The sequence below is a fragment of the Cavia porcellus genome, unplaced genomic scaffold (assembly GCF_034190915.1).
Source record: "Cavia porcellus strain 051 isolate PalLab524CR breed Dunkin Hartley unplaced genomic scaffold, mCavPor4.1 scaffold_19, whole genome shotgun sequence".
In the NCBI taxonomy this organism is placed as follows: domain Eukaryota; kingdom Metazoa; phylum Chordata; class Mammalia; order Rodentia; family Caviidae; genus Cavia; species Cavia porcellus.
The window spans coordinates 26272811-26288291 of NW_026947502.1; the positions used below are offsets into that span (position 1 = coordinate 26272811).

Consider the following 15481-nt stretch of genomic DNA (forward strand, 5'->3'; position numbering starts at 1 on the left):
AGAATGGAGCAGAAGTCAGAGATAAGTAGACAGGAGGGTGGTGGACAGGTGACTGGATGGGAGGATCGGGGGCGGACAGGTGGGTGAGTAGGCAAACACATGGATGAATGGATAACTGAGTGTGAGAAAGGAAGAGGATGGGTGGGCAGAGAGGCAGGAAGATGAGTGGATGGATGGGAGGACAGATATATAGATGGATGGATGGATGGATGGATGGGAAAATGTGTAAGTGGGTTGGAGGGATAGGTAAACAGATGGGAAGGAGGCTGGGGTGGAGAGTTGGGAAGATGAATGGAAGGGGATATAGACAAATGCATGGATGAGTGGATGTATATGGGCAGATGAGTGGGAAGGTAGGTGGGTGGAAGGATGGATAGACATACGGACAGGTAGATGGACAGATGAGAAGCTGGATGAGTTGATGCACAGATGGATAAATGGGATGGTGGGTACATCAATGGATGGAAGGGTGAGTGAATGGATGAATGGATAGCTAGGGAAGTGAGCGAGCAGGAGGATGAATGGGTAAATGGATTACTAGATGAATACAAGCTGATAAGAAAATACTATGGGGACTGGTGACTTAACTCATTGGTAGTGCATTTGCTTAGCAAGCATGAGGCCCTGGGTTTGGTCCTCAGCACCGAAAAAGAAAAAGGAAAAAGAAAAGAGGTGCTATAACCAGGAAGTAGACAATTACCAGGTCTTCCTTTTCTCCTAGAAAGTACTTACGCCTACATCGATGTGCCCCTGTGAACACCCGTACCTCTCCTTCCTTCAGTGCGGTAGCCAAAACAGCTGCCCATCTCCATCCCATGGCCCCATTGTGGCAAACCTGAACCATTTCCAGAAAGCAATTTGTGGAATGGAAAGTACACAGGACCTAGCTCTAAGGTCCAACTCTAGTGCTTACCAGCTGTTAGGGTTTATGCCTGGATGCCCCCCACAAAGCCTCATGCAGTCATGAGAGCAGGCTTCTAGAATTTGTGATTAATACATGGTCCAGTGTTGGGATTATGGGTGTGTAGCCTTGTTATGGTTTGTGTCTAGGTGGCCCCCCAAGCCTCATGCAGTCATGAAGGAGGCTGAATCTAGTGTTTGTGATTGGTTCATTTTCCAGTGCTGGGATTGCAGTGTGAATGCTGCACCCACCCAGGGGCAGAGCTGGCATGGAATGTAAGGGGCAAGAAGGAGGCCTGCTTTTCCCCTTTTTGTCCTTTTGATCTTGCTGCTTGCAGCTGCCATGAACAGCTTTCCTTCCCTGTGCCATGCCACCCTGCCTTGGAGTCAGCTGAGTATGGACTGAAATCTCCAAAAACTATAAGAAATACACCTTTCTTTCCTAATTTCAGGTGTCTGATATTCTTTCTCAACAATGAGAGAAAAGTAACCAAAACAAGCCTGCATACAACATAAGGGAAGGAAAGAGGCTGGCTCTGGCTCCTCCCTTTGTGCTGTTATTGAGTTTGCTGTCTTCTGGCTGCCATGAACTGTTGCCCTCTGCCACATCACCCTGCCTTGGAGCCAGCCGAGTATGAACTGAAACTTCCACAAATTATAAACTAAATAAACCTTTCCTTCCTTAATTTTTTTTTCTCCCAAGAAGTGGACAATGATTTTTTTTTTCCTTCCTTAATTTTGGTCGTCAAGTATTTTGTACCAGCAATGAGAGAAAAGTAACTCATACACCAGCTAAACCTACTTGGGGAAGCCAGAACATCAGCCTTCAGTTTCCAGACACAGATGAGGGTGATTCCTGACACAAATGACACATGAGAAAGTTTATGAAACACCATGCATTAGTCAGTTGACTACTGTTACTATTCTTGCTGGCGACTGGGTATTCTTTGTTATTCAAAAGCTTAAGACCGTGTTTTTCTTTTTCACCAGTATATCTATTACTTTGGTCGTAATATATACACTCAGTGAGCATTTTAAAATCATGGATGGGAGCAGGCACACTGCCATGCCACTGCAGTCCCAGCTACTTGGGAGCCTGAAGTGGGACAACTGCTTGAGCCCAGGAGCTCAAGAACAACCTGGGTAACACAGCCTCAAAAACAGTCATGGATGAGTCGATGGTGGGTAGCTAGGAGGAGATGGAAGGGTGAATAAACGGATGAATGGGTGACAGATGAATCAGTGTTCATGCCTTCCTGTAAACAGAGAAAAGTGAACCCTCCACACAGGAGAGGAAATTGTAGAAATTTATTTGTTCCTCAACATGGTTAGATTTCTGGATTTTTAGCTGTCGTCCACTTCTGGAAGACGGTACCAATTTACTTATGCTGGAGAAGCCAAGGCCTTCAACTGGGCCAGGATGTACACAGTTAACGCGTTCTGCCAAGGAGAGAGAAACCACTTCCTGATTCCTAACGGCTGTGCCAAGTTTCAGCTGAACGACAAATGAGACGGCCAAGTTACAGAACAAGTGACACTTAAGGATGGCAAAGATTATACAGCACAAAAGCAGCAAAGTGACAAGGCTTTCAAAAACAGGCATCTAATACTCTCCTGCTTAGTGAGGAGAAGCCTGGTGAGCCATCCTGGCTCAGCCAGGCAATGTTAAGCCTCTAAAAGTCTTGCTGGGCCAGGAAAGAAAAATCTAAAACCCAAGTGGGATTGGCCCCAAAGATACCAAGTGACCTTGGCTACAAACCCATGCAACCTGTCCAACTTGGCCGGGCCTGTGGGAGCCTTCAGATCTCAGCTTTTCAAAAGCTGTGGGGAATCCAACTCCAAGATGTCATGGATAAAGAAGGTGGGAATGGTGATCATGGGCTCAGCCTCCTTGGGGGTGCTGATCCTACCTTCCCCAGACGAGAACTGGACCCAGCACTGGGTTATAGGGACAGGGGAAGTCTGGGGCCAAGAGCAAAGAGAAAGAAGAAAAGAAGGAAGTACTCTGATGCAGAGTGGCTGGTGTCCCCACATGATGAAGGCACCTCATATAATATCTCACTTAATCCTCCCCACGACTTGTGGGTGCACACTTTGATCCACCCTGTTTTCCAACAGTCTCAGGCCTCTGAGAGGTTAAAGTGACCCCATTTTCCTCAACCAACAGTACTTTCCGTGCAGTTTGTTATTCTTCTAAAAATAATGCCTGCCCATGAAAGAGAATCTTAAAAATAGAACACACTAAGAAAAAAACGCAAAAGCATCCAGCACCCTGGAGATAACTGCCTTTGCATTTTGTAGGCCCTCCTTTCTTGGTATAGGTGGATCTGGTTTTTGCATGGCAATCCGTCTCTCACACTTCCTAGCTGTGGGACCCCAAGAGATTTAAATGACTGCTTTGTCCCTCACTTTCCATCTTTATATGATGAAGACGCTGACATCCCTTCCTGCGAGGCTCTGTGATCACCAGTGGGTTACCATGTTACAGGAGCTTAGAACCAGCAGAGCCCAGAACAAGAATCCCATAAATATTTGTTCACTATCATTTATGCACAAATACAGCCTTCTAAACTATATAAAAAGGGGATTAGGAGTACACACTGGTCATTTTCACTTTCCTTTTCTTTTTTAATAGTTTTAACGCAGGTACAGTATACAACGTGTAATGGCCACAGGAGGGTGGTTGGCATATCTTTTTGTCGGGAACACTCAAAATCTTACCAGCTATCTTGAAATATGCAATTAGCAGTTGTTAATCAAAGTCTTGTCCACCGTGCTATAGGACATTCAGACTCATTCCTGCCAAGTGCACCCTTTCGCCCTTTACCGGTTCTCTCCCAGCTCCCTTCCCAGCCTCTGGGGGCCACTGTTCTACTCTGTCTGCCTCTACAAGATCAACAGGTACCAGAAGAGTTCACAGACACAGTACGTATCAAAGGACTCTCAGGGTCTCAAAACATCCCACCTTCTCCCCTGAGCAGCCCACAGTGTTCCACCAATTTCACAACCACCACATACTTGGCCAACTCCCTACCATTGGCCACTCTGCTCTGGTCATGGGGTGAGTGCTCCAAACCTAAGCTGTGACCCATCAGCCTCCAAACAGCACTGCCTCGCTAACATTGGGTGCAGTTCACGCCCCTGCACATCCTTGGCTACCAGCCTCCTAAGAGCACAGGCATGAAGATGCCTGATGTCCTCCTGCGAGAGGGATGGATTATCCCTATTTTGCAGACAAATCGAGGCTCAGAAAGATGCTATGCCTTGCCCACAGTCACACAGCAAGGCCAGTGGCTGTGCTGGACCTGAGGCACGAGCATCACAGGAGGCTTGAGGGTTCCACAGGCTCTCGAGCAGACAGGCCACGTGCTCAGACCAGGGTCCCCAAGGTGCCTGGAGCTTTAGGCCACGCATCCATGGTGGCACCGGATTCACACCTCCTTATCCCAGAGATGGTTGGGGGCTCTGAGGAAGACGCCTTCAGGAAGAGCTCTAGGTTTCCCAATGCGGCACCAGGTGCCCACTGAGACACACAGCAAAGAGGAAGACAGGGCTATGCGGGAGGCCACCTCGCCTCCGGAGAGCCAGCCAGCTTCAACAGCAGCGACTTCCAGAGGCCAAGAATGGGCCTGGCTCCCACTCAAGGCGGTCTGGAGCTTTCCAGGAAGGAGGGCAGGGAAGCGGGCCGGCTTGGCTCTTCCCTCCCGGGTAGTCCTGCTGCTCCTCTGGCACCCAGAATGACCTCATTGCCCACAAGGAACTGACCTAGGGACAGCGCAGAGCTGAGACCGCACAGCAGCTGTGCCAAGCCTCGGACTTAGCTCCGTAACCTCTGCAGGCCTCCACTCAGGGGGACCCACCCCGGAGCAGCCTCAGCACATACCAGTGAGGCAATATGGGCCTCAAGGACTCTGCCCGGCAACCTCCAGGAGCCCAAGGATCAGCTGAGGTCAACCAGCAGCACCAAAGACAATCACAACACCAATCACACTCACTTCTTCCTCGGCAGAGGCACGGCCCTAAGGGCTGGCCATGCAGCTGTCTCCACAAACTCTGAGCAAAGGCCTTTCTTTTTTCTTTTCTCTCTCTCTTCCTTCTCTCTTTCCTTCCTTCCTTTCATTCATTCATTCTTCCTTTCTTTGTTTGAGACAGTGTTTTGCTCCATAGTTCAGCCTGCCCTTGAGCCTTAAACTCACTATATATCCTAGGCTGGCCTCAAACTCAAGGCAATCCTCTTGCCTCAGCCTCCCAAGTGCTGAGACTACAGAGCTGCCACCACACCAAGCTTGATTTCTCAAGATATTGAAACTCAGGAAGATGAAGGGGTGTGTGGGGGGGGGGAGATACTGAAGCTCCGAGAGGTGAGGGAACTTGCCCAGGGTCAAAAGCAAGTAAGCAATGAGGCTGGGAGAAAGCTCAGAATGGATCCCAGTACCACACTCATAATCATAAAGCAGGGCCTGCCTCAAGGGAGGGAGGAGGCTAAGCATGGCACTCACTCATCCATCACACACCCACCGCTCACTCAGATATCACCTGTGTGCCCTGAACAGGGGCTATTCTGGGTGCTGGGGGCACACACGTCCTGGAAACACTCCAACTCCTCCCACCAGCTATCCTGAAAGATGCAACCAATGGCTTTCAACCAGAGTCGCCCTGCTGTGCTTTTGACAGGCACCCAGAGTCCATCACTGTCTTTAGCCTCCCTCCCCACGCTTCCACCCTCAGGGACTTTAGCTCTGCCACTGAGGACAGAAAATGAGCAAGGAGCTACACAAGGCAACTCCTGGTTAAGACAAGAGCTCTGAAGACGATCACCAGGGAGTTGACACTGTGATCAGAGCAAGGTGGTCAGAGAGGGGTGATCCTTGGTGGAGGGGACATGTGTGTTGAGAACCAGAGAAAGAAAAGGACAGAGGAAAAAAAAGAAAGGCAGACGTACAGGATGACAGGAAGAGAGTAGAATCAGCAAGAGCAACAAGTGCAAAGGTCCTGAGGTAGGAAAGGCTGCACTTCCCTTCACCTCCCCTTAGGCAGCCCCACTGTCACTGACACCTAGTCAGGGCTGAACAGATCCTTCAATCACCAGCTCCTGGGTCAACCCCCCTCCTCTAGTCTTAGGGCCTAACTCTGGCTTTGAGATAACCTGTTGGTGAGAAAAAAAAAAATCAGTAGGCTAGCGGGGAAGAGAGAGAAAAAAAATGCAACAAAGAGGAAGTAGAAAGAAAGGACAAGAGAAAGAGTAAAGTAGAAAGTACATGTGGGGAGAGGAGGAATGAGGCGGCTGTGGCTTCCTGCCTGCTGGAAGCTGGCACGGCCCTGGACACCTTGCAGCGGAGGCCCTGAGGTCGCACCAGCCCAGCTACCCCAGGCCAGCAGCACCTAGCCACTCCACACTTCCTGTTCAACCCATCTGACTGATGGGGGCCTGGGAGGAAGAGCACGATCCTGGGCACAGAGGCCCCAAGGAGAAGGGTGTCACCGAAGTGACTCTGGACCCTCTCTGCGCAAAGCGCCCCTTCATCTTCCCCTCTGCTCTTCCCAGGAGAAAAGGCAAAGGCTCCTGGCCAGAGAGATGCAGGTCAAGCCCAGCCCTGGCACAGACAGGCTGTGTGATTCTGAGCAAGTCACTGTTCCTCTCTGGGCCTGTGTGTTACCCAGCATGCAGAGCAGAGCTCACCCTTTCCGTTCCTGGGGGCCAGAAAACAAGCAATAGGCAGACAAAAACCGATCAACGGCCAGTGCCTACAGAGGTCAGAACACGAGGACCAGGCACCCGGAGGCACCGGATAAATGATTATAAGGGTGGATACACGTGTCTGCTCTCCCCCTATCCTGGACACGCGGCCACCACAGGCCACCTCATGTCACCCTATGCAGTTATACCATGACTGTCCCATTCTACAGGGCAAGAATGCATGGCAGAGGTAAGGCAGAGCCTCGCTTGAACCCTAAGAATTCACACAGGTTCCCCACCACCTCTGATCCTTGGCAAAGCACGTCCGGTCTGCCCCGCCCTTTCCCCTCCCCCACCCCACCTCCTCCCACTCACTCTAGGCTGTGTCTCCTCCTCCTGTCTGGGGGGCCTTGCGACAGGCACTTCCCCTTCCTGAGTGGTGACCCAGCCCTGACCGCAGCTCTCAGCTCTAGCCCTCCCTCCCAGCACCACTGCTGTGCCCCAGGGCTCCACTGCTGGGCCCCAGCCTCGGCTCCTCTAGAGCCACCTCACCTGAGGGAGGGAGCCAGGAGATCCTGCTCTCACATTCCTAGCTGTGCAGCCGTGGGCAAGTCACTGCCTCTCTCTGGCCCTAGAGCCATCCATTACCCATCCTCTCTAACATGACAGAGGCTGAAAGTCGGGCCCTGGAGGCTTGAGAAAGGTAGGTCATTCCTTAAAATCAAAACTACAAAACTCCTGGCTTGGCATTCAAGGCCCTGCTCACTTGGCTCCTGCTATGGTGGGAATGTCTGTGTATCCCCCTGAAAGGATGGTAGATTAAAATCCTAACCTCCAAGTGATGGCATCACAGGCAGGGCCTTGGGGAGGTAAGGATTAGGAATGGGATTAGAGTCCTGCCAAAGGCCTGGCTTGGGGTGGAGCTCAGTGGTAGAGCCCGAGCTTAGCATGCTGAAGACCAGGGTTCAGTCCCCAGCACTACAAAACTAAATAAATAATTAGAAAAAGTAGCCCCAGGGGAGCCTGTTCACCCTTCCCATCCTAGGAGGACACAATGAGAGGGGAAGTGGGCCAAATCCACCAAATCCATGGAAGCCTGGACCTTGGCACCGGCTCCAGAACCATGAGGAATCACTGTCTGCTGCTAAGGGCCCCATCCAAGTCCTACCCATATGCAGCCCGCAGGGGCTGGGATCACCTGCCAATGCTACTCCAGATCCGGCCCTGCCCTGCCTGCACTCCAGCCCCACGGGGCCCAAGGAGGTGACACAAATGGACAGGAGCATGAGACGGCAACAAGGAGGTCAAGGTAGGTGTGTGACCCCACACAGCAGCCACCAGCCCTGTGTCACTGCACAGCAGTGACTCCTCCATACCACACAGGAGCTCCAACGCCAAACACAGATCACAGAGGCCTGAGCAGAGAAAAAGAACAGAAAACACCTCTTCAGTTCTGTGACTGTCGGGCACTGAAATGATCCATGCACAATTACAGTTCCTGGCTCCTGTGTTCACTCCTCCATGAATGAGACTACCAGAAAACCCACCCAGTGGCAGCACCGGTCCTGTCCCTGCCCCTCAGTTCCAGCAGAAGTCCCCACAGAGGTCTAGCGAGGACTCGTGTCTGGGATTCACCTGAAATCCTGATTTCAAAATGCTCCCAGTTCCCCGAGCAGCACAAGAACCACATGGCAGCTGTGTGCAGCCCATCCGTGGAATCCACACAAAGCTCTGGCCTCTATCACTTCTGCTGCACAGTGAGGAGACTGAGGTTCTGGGACGTGCTGAGCACTTTGGATCACACACCTGCTACTTGGGAAAACCCAGCTTTGAACCCTGACTCCAAGGCCAAGTTTTGGGTTTTTTTTTTTTTTTAAATCAGATACCCTGAGACTTGACAGAAGAATGTGGAGAAAGCTGGCCCTCTGTTCCTGTATTTTTTTGAATTACATCTATTTTGAATATGCAGAGACTTCTTTCCTTGTCATTATCCCCTACACAACATAGAATAACAATTATTTACATACCATTTATGCTGTACGGGGTGTGAGTAATCTTGAGATGATTTAAAGTACACAGGAGAATACTCACAGGTGATGGCACACGCAATGTCATTCTCTATAAGGGACCTAAGCATCCAGAGTCAAGTGTCTCAGGAGCCCTAGAACCACTGCCATGGACAACAAGGGACAGCTTTACAGTCCCCTGAGCTGAATCAAGGCATGGTCCTCAAATGCAGTGATTTTGCCACCACTCTCCACCTCCAGGATGTGGCCATGCCTGGGGACATTTCTGGTGGCCACAAGTGGAGGGTATTGACATTTAGTGGACAGGAGCCGGGGACGCTGCTGACCACTCCCACAGTGATCACTGATCCTGCCTAGGTGTCAGTGCCAAGGTGGGAAACGCCTGGCGCAAGGCCTGGCTGTGGACCCTGAAGTTTCTCCTTTTCCTCCCTGGTTCAGTAGCAGTCTCTGGCCGGGACCTTCTCTGTCTGCAATCAGGAGCCTCAACAGTAGTAAAGTTTGTTACCTGAGCACTTCCTGGGTGGGCACTTGGGGTGGGCTCTCCTCCTCAGTCCCTCTCAACTCTGCAGCCACCCCATGTCACAGACCTAGGCTAAAGCTCAGAGAACGGACACGTTGGCTTGGGGACCCCACAGGGCCAAGAAGGGCCCAGATCCTGCTGAGTATCAGATCTCTCCCCTTGACCACTGGCTTGATCTACCGCCCCTAGGAACAGCTGGCCCTAGCAGGGATCCCCAAGCTGGCCCTGGGGGATGTGAGGGACAGTCCTTTGGTCCAGGTAACCTCAAGAGACAGGGTCAGAGGCTCGAGATAGGGGTTGGGCTATTTTGCTGCCTCCTCACATCAACACTTCCATTTGGGAGCCAGCCAGGAAAACTCTGGCGGAGCTAAGCCAGAGCTGCAGACCCCCTGCCAAGGGTCCTTGGTGTTACCACCAAGTCAGGAATCCACTCACAATAGCATGATCTTGGGTTTAAAAATACTAGGCTGGGCGGAAATAAGGTTACTGCCTGAGGGCAGATCTCTTTCCGGAGGAGGGGAGGGGAGGGGAGAGGAAGGAGAGGAGGAGGAGGGGATGTGCAGCCTGGAGGAAGTGGAAACCCCCGCTTTCCATCCATTAGGCCAAGCAGAAGGTGACCGAAAAGGGGCAGGCCAGGGAGGTGGGAAGTCCTGCCGGGGCTCACAGCTCACTTAACCTTAGCTTGTGTAAAGCAGGCCGGAAAGGCAAGGCCCGCGCATCACCACTCCCAAAGCCAGCACATGGCCAAGCACCCAGGTCTGAGCAGCAGCTGGCAGGCCAGCCCTCTGGCTCCCCGGAGGCCCAGGAGGACTCGGGGACTGGCCCCCAGTGAAAGCAATGGGAACGAGGACTGCTATTAATTTATCTCATTTTATTTTTTAAAAAATCACCCTCAGAACATCATACCCTCTGACCTAGTAATTTTCCCTCTGGAAGCTTAGCCTAAAAAAATAAAGTACAAGAAGAACTTTACGTACAAAGCAATTCATCAATGTACAGTCAGCTCTATGATGATGCTTACTCTGAAAATATCACTTTGCAGGCGAGGCGGTGTTTGCTTGTGATCCCACCTACTTAGGAGGCTGAGGCAGGATGAATTCGGGGCCAGCCTAGCAACTTAACAAGATTCTGTCTCAAAAATGAAAAGGGCTGGGATGTAACTCGGTGGTAGAGTGCTTGCCTAGCTCTTGAAAAGCTGTGACTTCAATCTCGATAATATGTAAAACTGATTTATTAAGGTAAGACTGTATGCCAAGGCAGTAAAGGTGAATTTCTTACAGTGTGATTTTTCATCTGCAAAAATAAGTTAGATGAACCCAAAAGACATCAATCAACTACTAGTAGCAAATCTGAGCCACAGCTGAGGAAATATGCAAAATACATGGCAATCCCCCCGACATCTATCAACTACCACTGAGGCGTCCAAATTTGGAGGTCAGCTTGGTGCTGAGCTCACAGCATCTTCCCTTCACGCACCCCAAGCTCCAGGCCCTCCTGCACCCACGTCTACGGCGGCAGCATGCGGCAGGTGAGGCACCTTCCTTCCTGTGGTATTTACACACTGCCTGCCAGCAGCATACGCACGAACAATCTTGGGCAGAGGGAACAGGATTAGGGTTTGAACCCAGGGATTTCTCATCCATCTTTAAAATTTTTTATTTTGAGCCAGTGTCTTGTTAAGGCATTAAACTGCCCAGGCCAGCCTTAAATTGGCAATCACCCTACCTCAGCTTCTCAGGGTGATGGGATCACAAACATACATCACCATGCCCAGTTTTTCTTTCTTTTTAATGTGCCGCTGACAAGGTTTTTGCGTGATATGTCCTTAGCTCCATGTTTCCCAGAAGGCTTCTGGTTTTCACCGCGTGAATTTACATAGTTCTGCGCTGTTTTAAGAAGGAACACGTGTCTTACAAATTTAAAGTGTCCAGTACAGCCAGTGTGCTTGCGCATGCCCGTAATCCCAGCACTTGAGATACTGAGGCAGGAGGACGGTCAAGAGCCCAAGGCCAGCCTGGGCTACACAGTTTAAGGCCAGCGTGAACTATGTAGCAAAAGTGTCTAGTACAGTGCCTCGGTCACATTTAATCAATTTTAACTCATTAAAGTTAAAAAATAAAAAAGATAACCAGGTACTGTGACACTCACCTGTAGTCCCAACCTACTCAAGGAGCTGGGGCAGGGGCCAGGGATATAGCTCAGAGGTATAGTCCCTGCCTGCAAGGTCCCGAAACCGATCCCCAGTACCAAAAAAAAGATAAAAAGAGGCTGAGGCAGAAAGATCACTTGACCTCAGGAGTTTGAAACCCTGCCTCCAAAAACAAAAACAGAAAATATGGGCTGGTGATGTGCCTAGAGTGCAGGAGGCCCTGGGTTCCACTCCCAGCATCAGAAAGAAAATAAAAAAGTCAACAAAAACTGATGGAACTTTTTTTCTTTTTAGCTTTTGCTATCTGCTTATATCATCCTGAATTTGCAAGAGAAGCTTTAAAAGTTTAAAGATGCAAAGCTCAGAGACAGAAAGTTTCAGAAAGCTGAAAAATCATCTCGGCCTACTAAACCGACCCTTTGCAGCACTGCAGACGCTCTGGCCACGCTGGGCACCTGATTAGCCTCGGCTGCTGACACTGGGCACAGCTGCTGACACTGGGCACAGCACTGAAGGCAGCAGTTTCCACTCCACACACGGAACACTTCTGCTCTCCTCCCTCAGCATGAAGATGATGTTTTGCGATAAGAATTTTGAAACCAATTAACACATGAGCTTTACTTTGTATTCTAGTAATGCACCAGAAATTGTTTTCTTTTGAAACCAACCTGCCATTACAGTGGGAACTGGGTGAGAATAACCTTGGCTTTGTACTAAATCAAATTACTGGTTTTCTCCTGAGACAGAAGATCAAGGAGAAGGAAAAACAGACTCTGCATCTTGACATCTGGGAGACTCCTTTTTATCGTTTTTGAGACGAGACTTCACTCTGCAGTTCAGGCTGGTCTTGAGCTCACTCTGTAACCCAGGCTGGCCTTGAACACACAGCGATCCTCTTGCCTCAGCCGCCCAAGTGCTGGGATTATGGGCATGTGCCACCATGCCCGGCACCCATCTTGGGGATTCTTAAGCATCTCATCAGGAAATCGGGAATCAGTCCTCTCCCAGCAATGGCGATGAAGTTGAACTCCAAAGTTCTCAGGCTCACGCACCCCCCAGGACGGCCTTCAGCAACCTCTGCTGCCCCACAGACACAGCAGGGAGCAGACACGGTGCCAGCCAGTCGCTCTCTCTCCAGTTCCCAGCCGACTGCTTTCTCTAGTACCACATCAACTGTATTCTTTGGTGCCATCCATAAAACCAAGGACATTTCTGACTTGTGCTGCCTTGGCAACCAGGGCAGACAGCAACAATGCGGGCAGGAGCCAGGCTCCATGACGAAAGGGTCCTAAGTAACCTACTTCAGCATCACTACTCAGGGGCTGTGTCAGCAGTCTCTGAAGGGAAGACAGGTGGGGTGTCAGGGACCTTTGATCCAGGATGGGTCTTCCCATTGCCAACCAAGAAAAGAGTATTACACTGAATCCCAGAGCCTGGGTTCCAGAATCCTCTGTCCCACCCCCGCATCAGGCCTCAGTATCCTTGCACGGAACATAAGCTTGGTTCGAACAGAGTCACATGTTGAGGCCAAGTGTGTAACACAGCCGAGTGTCACTTAACAATGGGACACATTCTGAGAAAGTGTCGTTAGGTGATTCTGTTGCTGTGCAAATATCACAGTGTACTTACACAATCCTACATAGTATAATCCATTATGCACCTAGGCTACACCTAAGCTATATATATTTTATAAACCCCCTATATACACAGCCTGGCCTATCACTCCTAGGACCATGAGGAATAAACAACATTCAACTAAATCAAGCACAAGAGAAAATGATTCTATTAAGGTAACATGAGTCAGATGAGACTGCTGCCAGGGCAGACTGTTTTACGGTATGTTTTTTTAAAAATAGAAGCACACGCCAAAACAACAATAAAAGAAAGCAGAGTATAAACATAAACCCATAACACTGTTATTTGTTATTATTATTATGCATTACACCATTACATGTGCTGTGCTTTTTCTTTTCCTTTTTTTTTTTTTTTTTTTTTTTGGTGGTACTAGAAATGTACCCCAAGGCACTTCTACCACAAAGCTCAATCCCCAGTTTGTCTTATTTTAAACAGAGCCTCAGTTAAGTTGCCCAGGCTGGGCTTGAACTTGTCATCTTCCTTCCTCAGCTTCCCTCAGTATTGGGGGTGCAGATGTGCTTCACCACCATGCACATCTCAAGGGACCACCTCTGTGTGGTGCCTGTTGCTTGGCGACTGGTGTCTGTATTTACAATGCCCAGTGCACCAGCTATCTCTTGGCCTCGCTTTCCCTTGTCTTAATCACAAGAAAATCATGGGCTCAAGGGGGGAAAGGGGGCTGCGGTGCAGCTTTGCTCACAGCTTTGAGAATTTTTTAACAGGGTCCACATGTTCCAGAGAACCAGGAGGTAACAAAATAACTTGTGGGTCAGAAAACTCTTTTGCAGGGAAAGTCAGAGTAGGAAGGGAGTTTTACTGGGTTACAGTGGGTTGAAATGACAGAATGACAAGGGGAAATATCACCAGCAGAAAAGTTAAGTTCCACATTTAGATTTAAAGGAAAATGAGCCCTGTGAAGCCAGGACACATGGTGCAGGGGGAACAGACAGGGTACGCAACCTAAAGCCCCTTACAGTCAGAGCTCATCATGAAACTCAACAGCAGGCACTGCACCAAGACCCCAGGGCTCCGGAGGATGTGGATTAGGTAGTGGGCTGACCAAGGGCCCAAGGCAAGCAAGGACATTAGCAGGATGTCAGGCAGAGTTGAGAGGCTGGGGACCATTTCCTGGAGCCACTAGAAGGATGCAGCTGAGAAGCAAAGATGTGGGAAAGATGTGTTGGCCTGATGGTTCTCAAAATGTGTGCAAACCCTCAGGAGGAGAGGAATAGCGAATCAAGACGATCTGAAAGCCACTGCATCACACAGGGGCTGGACACTCTGACCGGCAGACTTTTTTTTTTTTTTTTTTTTTTTTGTCTTTTCCGTTTTTATTGGTACTAGGGATCAAACTCAAAACTGCACACTTGCCAGGCAGGCGCTTATGCCACTGAGCTAAATCCCCAGCCCTGGCCGGCAGACTTTTGCTCTGGTGAGCACACCGAGTAACCAGTAACTAATCAGTTCCTAACTCAGTAACAGCAAAGGGCAGCTGCAGAGGGGGAGGTGGGAAGGTAACAAAAGACAAAAACAGGCCTGGTTGGCCTCAAAATTGACATCTCTCTAAGCCTTTGGAGCACACATCTCAGCTTCTCAGACTCATTTGTGTAGGAATCACCTGGGATCCTAGTAAACTACAGACAGACTAATTCAGTGGGTCTGCGGTAGGTGGTCTAACAGCTCCCAGGTGAGATGGTAACTCCTGTAATCCCAGGGGCCACGCTTTGGTAAAGAGGCTCCAGATCAATTTCAAGTCAGAGAACAAATCCTGTTGGAGACAGGAGAGGGTGAGGGAGGGAAGGAATGCTGGAGAAGCACTCTTTATTGCCTGGCCTCCTGACAGGGTAATTCTGGGGTCAGAGCGGCATCAATCTATATAAGCCCCCAGGAGAGTGATGTGGCTGGTTTAGGAAAGAGGTACTCTCCAGGGGTCTGCAGCGGCTGAACACGTGGGAGTCTCCCAGTAAATTTGCCTAGGCTATATCAAGTGGTGAGGGCTCGCCCCTCCACTGTAATCCCAGCTGCTACTCAGGAGGTTGAAGAAGGAGATGAATTGAGTCCAGGAGCTAGAAAGCTACCGGCACAACGCAGCAAGACTCTGGCAAAAAAAAAAAAAAAAAAAAAAAAAAAAAAAAAAAAATCTAGAGGAAAGGAGATTAGGGATTAGGAAAAGGGTGGGGTCAAAATGTAGGCTTTTGGTGCCCTAAACAACTCCAGGGTCTCAAAACTGGTTCACTAAAGCAAAAACCAGACTATGTGTCCTGCAGCAAAAACGCCTCTAGATTGAATCAGCTCTGCCCCACCCACCCCTTCGCAAAAGCACTTAGCCCTGTCTTCCTCCAGGGCAGAGGTAACTGCAGACTGGGCGCCTCCCCAACTGTGACTCAAGGGTACAGAATCAAATCAGTTCCCTGCAGTTCAGCATTCACTGGACCCTGGCCTCGCCCGGTGTCCAGCCCTAGCCCGCCTTTCCAAGCATCACTTCTCCCCTCGCTCTCGGGGCACACTCTGCGTTCCCCAGCTCCCTGTCTTCGTCCCCTCTTCAGGTGCGTGGGCCACTCCCGACCCTCCCT

At 50.0% G+C, this 15481-nt stretch overlaps 1 protein-coding gene across 1 annotated transcript in view; it reads right to left on the reverse strand.

The window, feature by feature from the left end:
• Positions 1-15481, reverse strand: part of Stk10 (serine/threonine kinase 10) — a 111482-nt gene that overhangs the window by 95147 nt on the left and 854 nt on the right. The window lies entirely within an intron of this gene.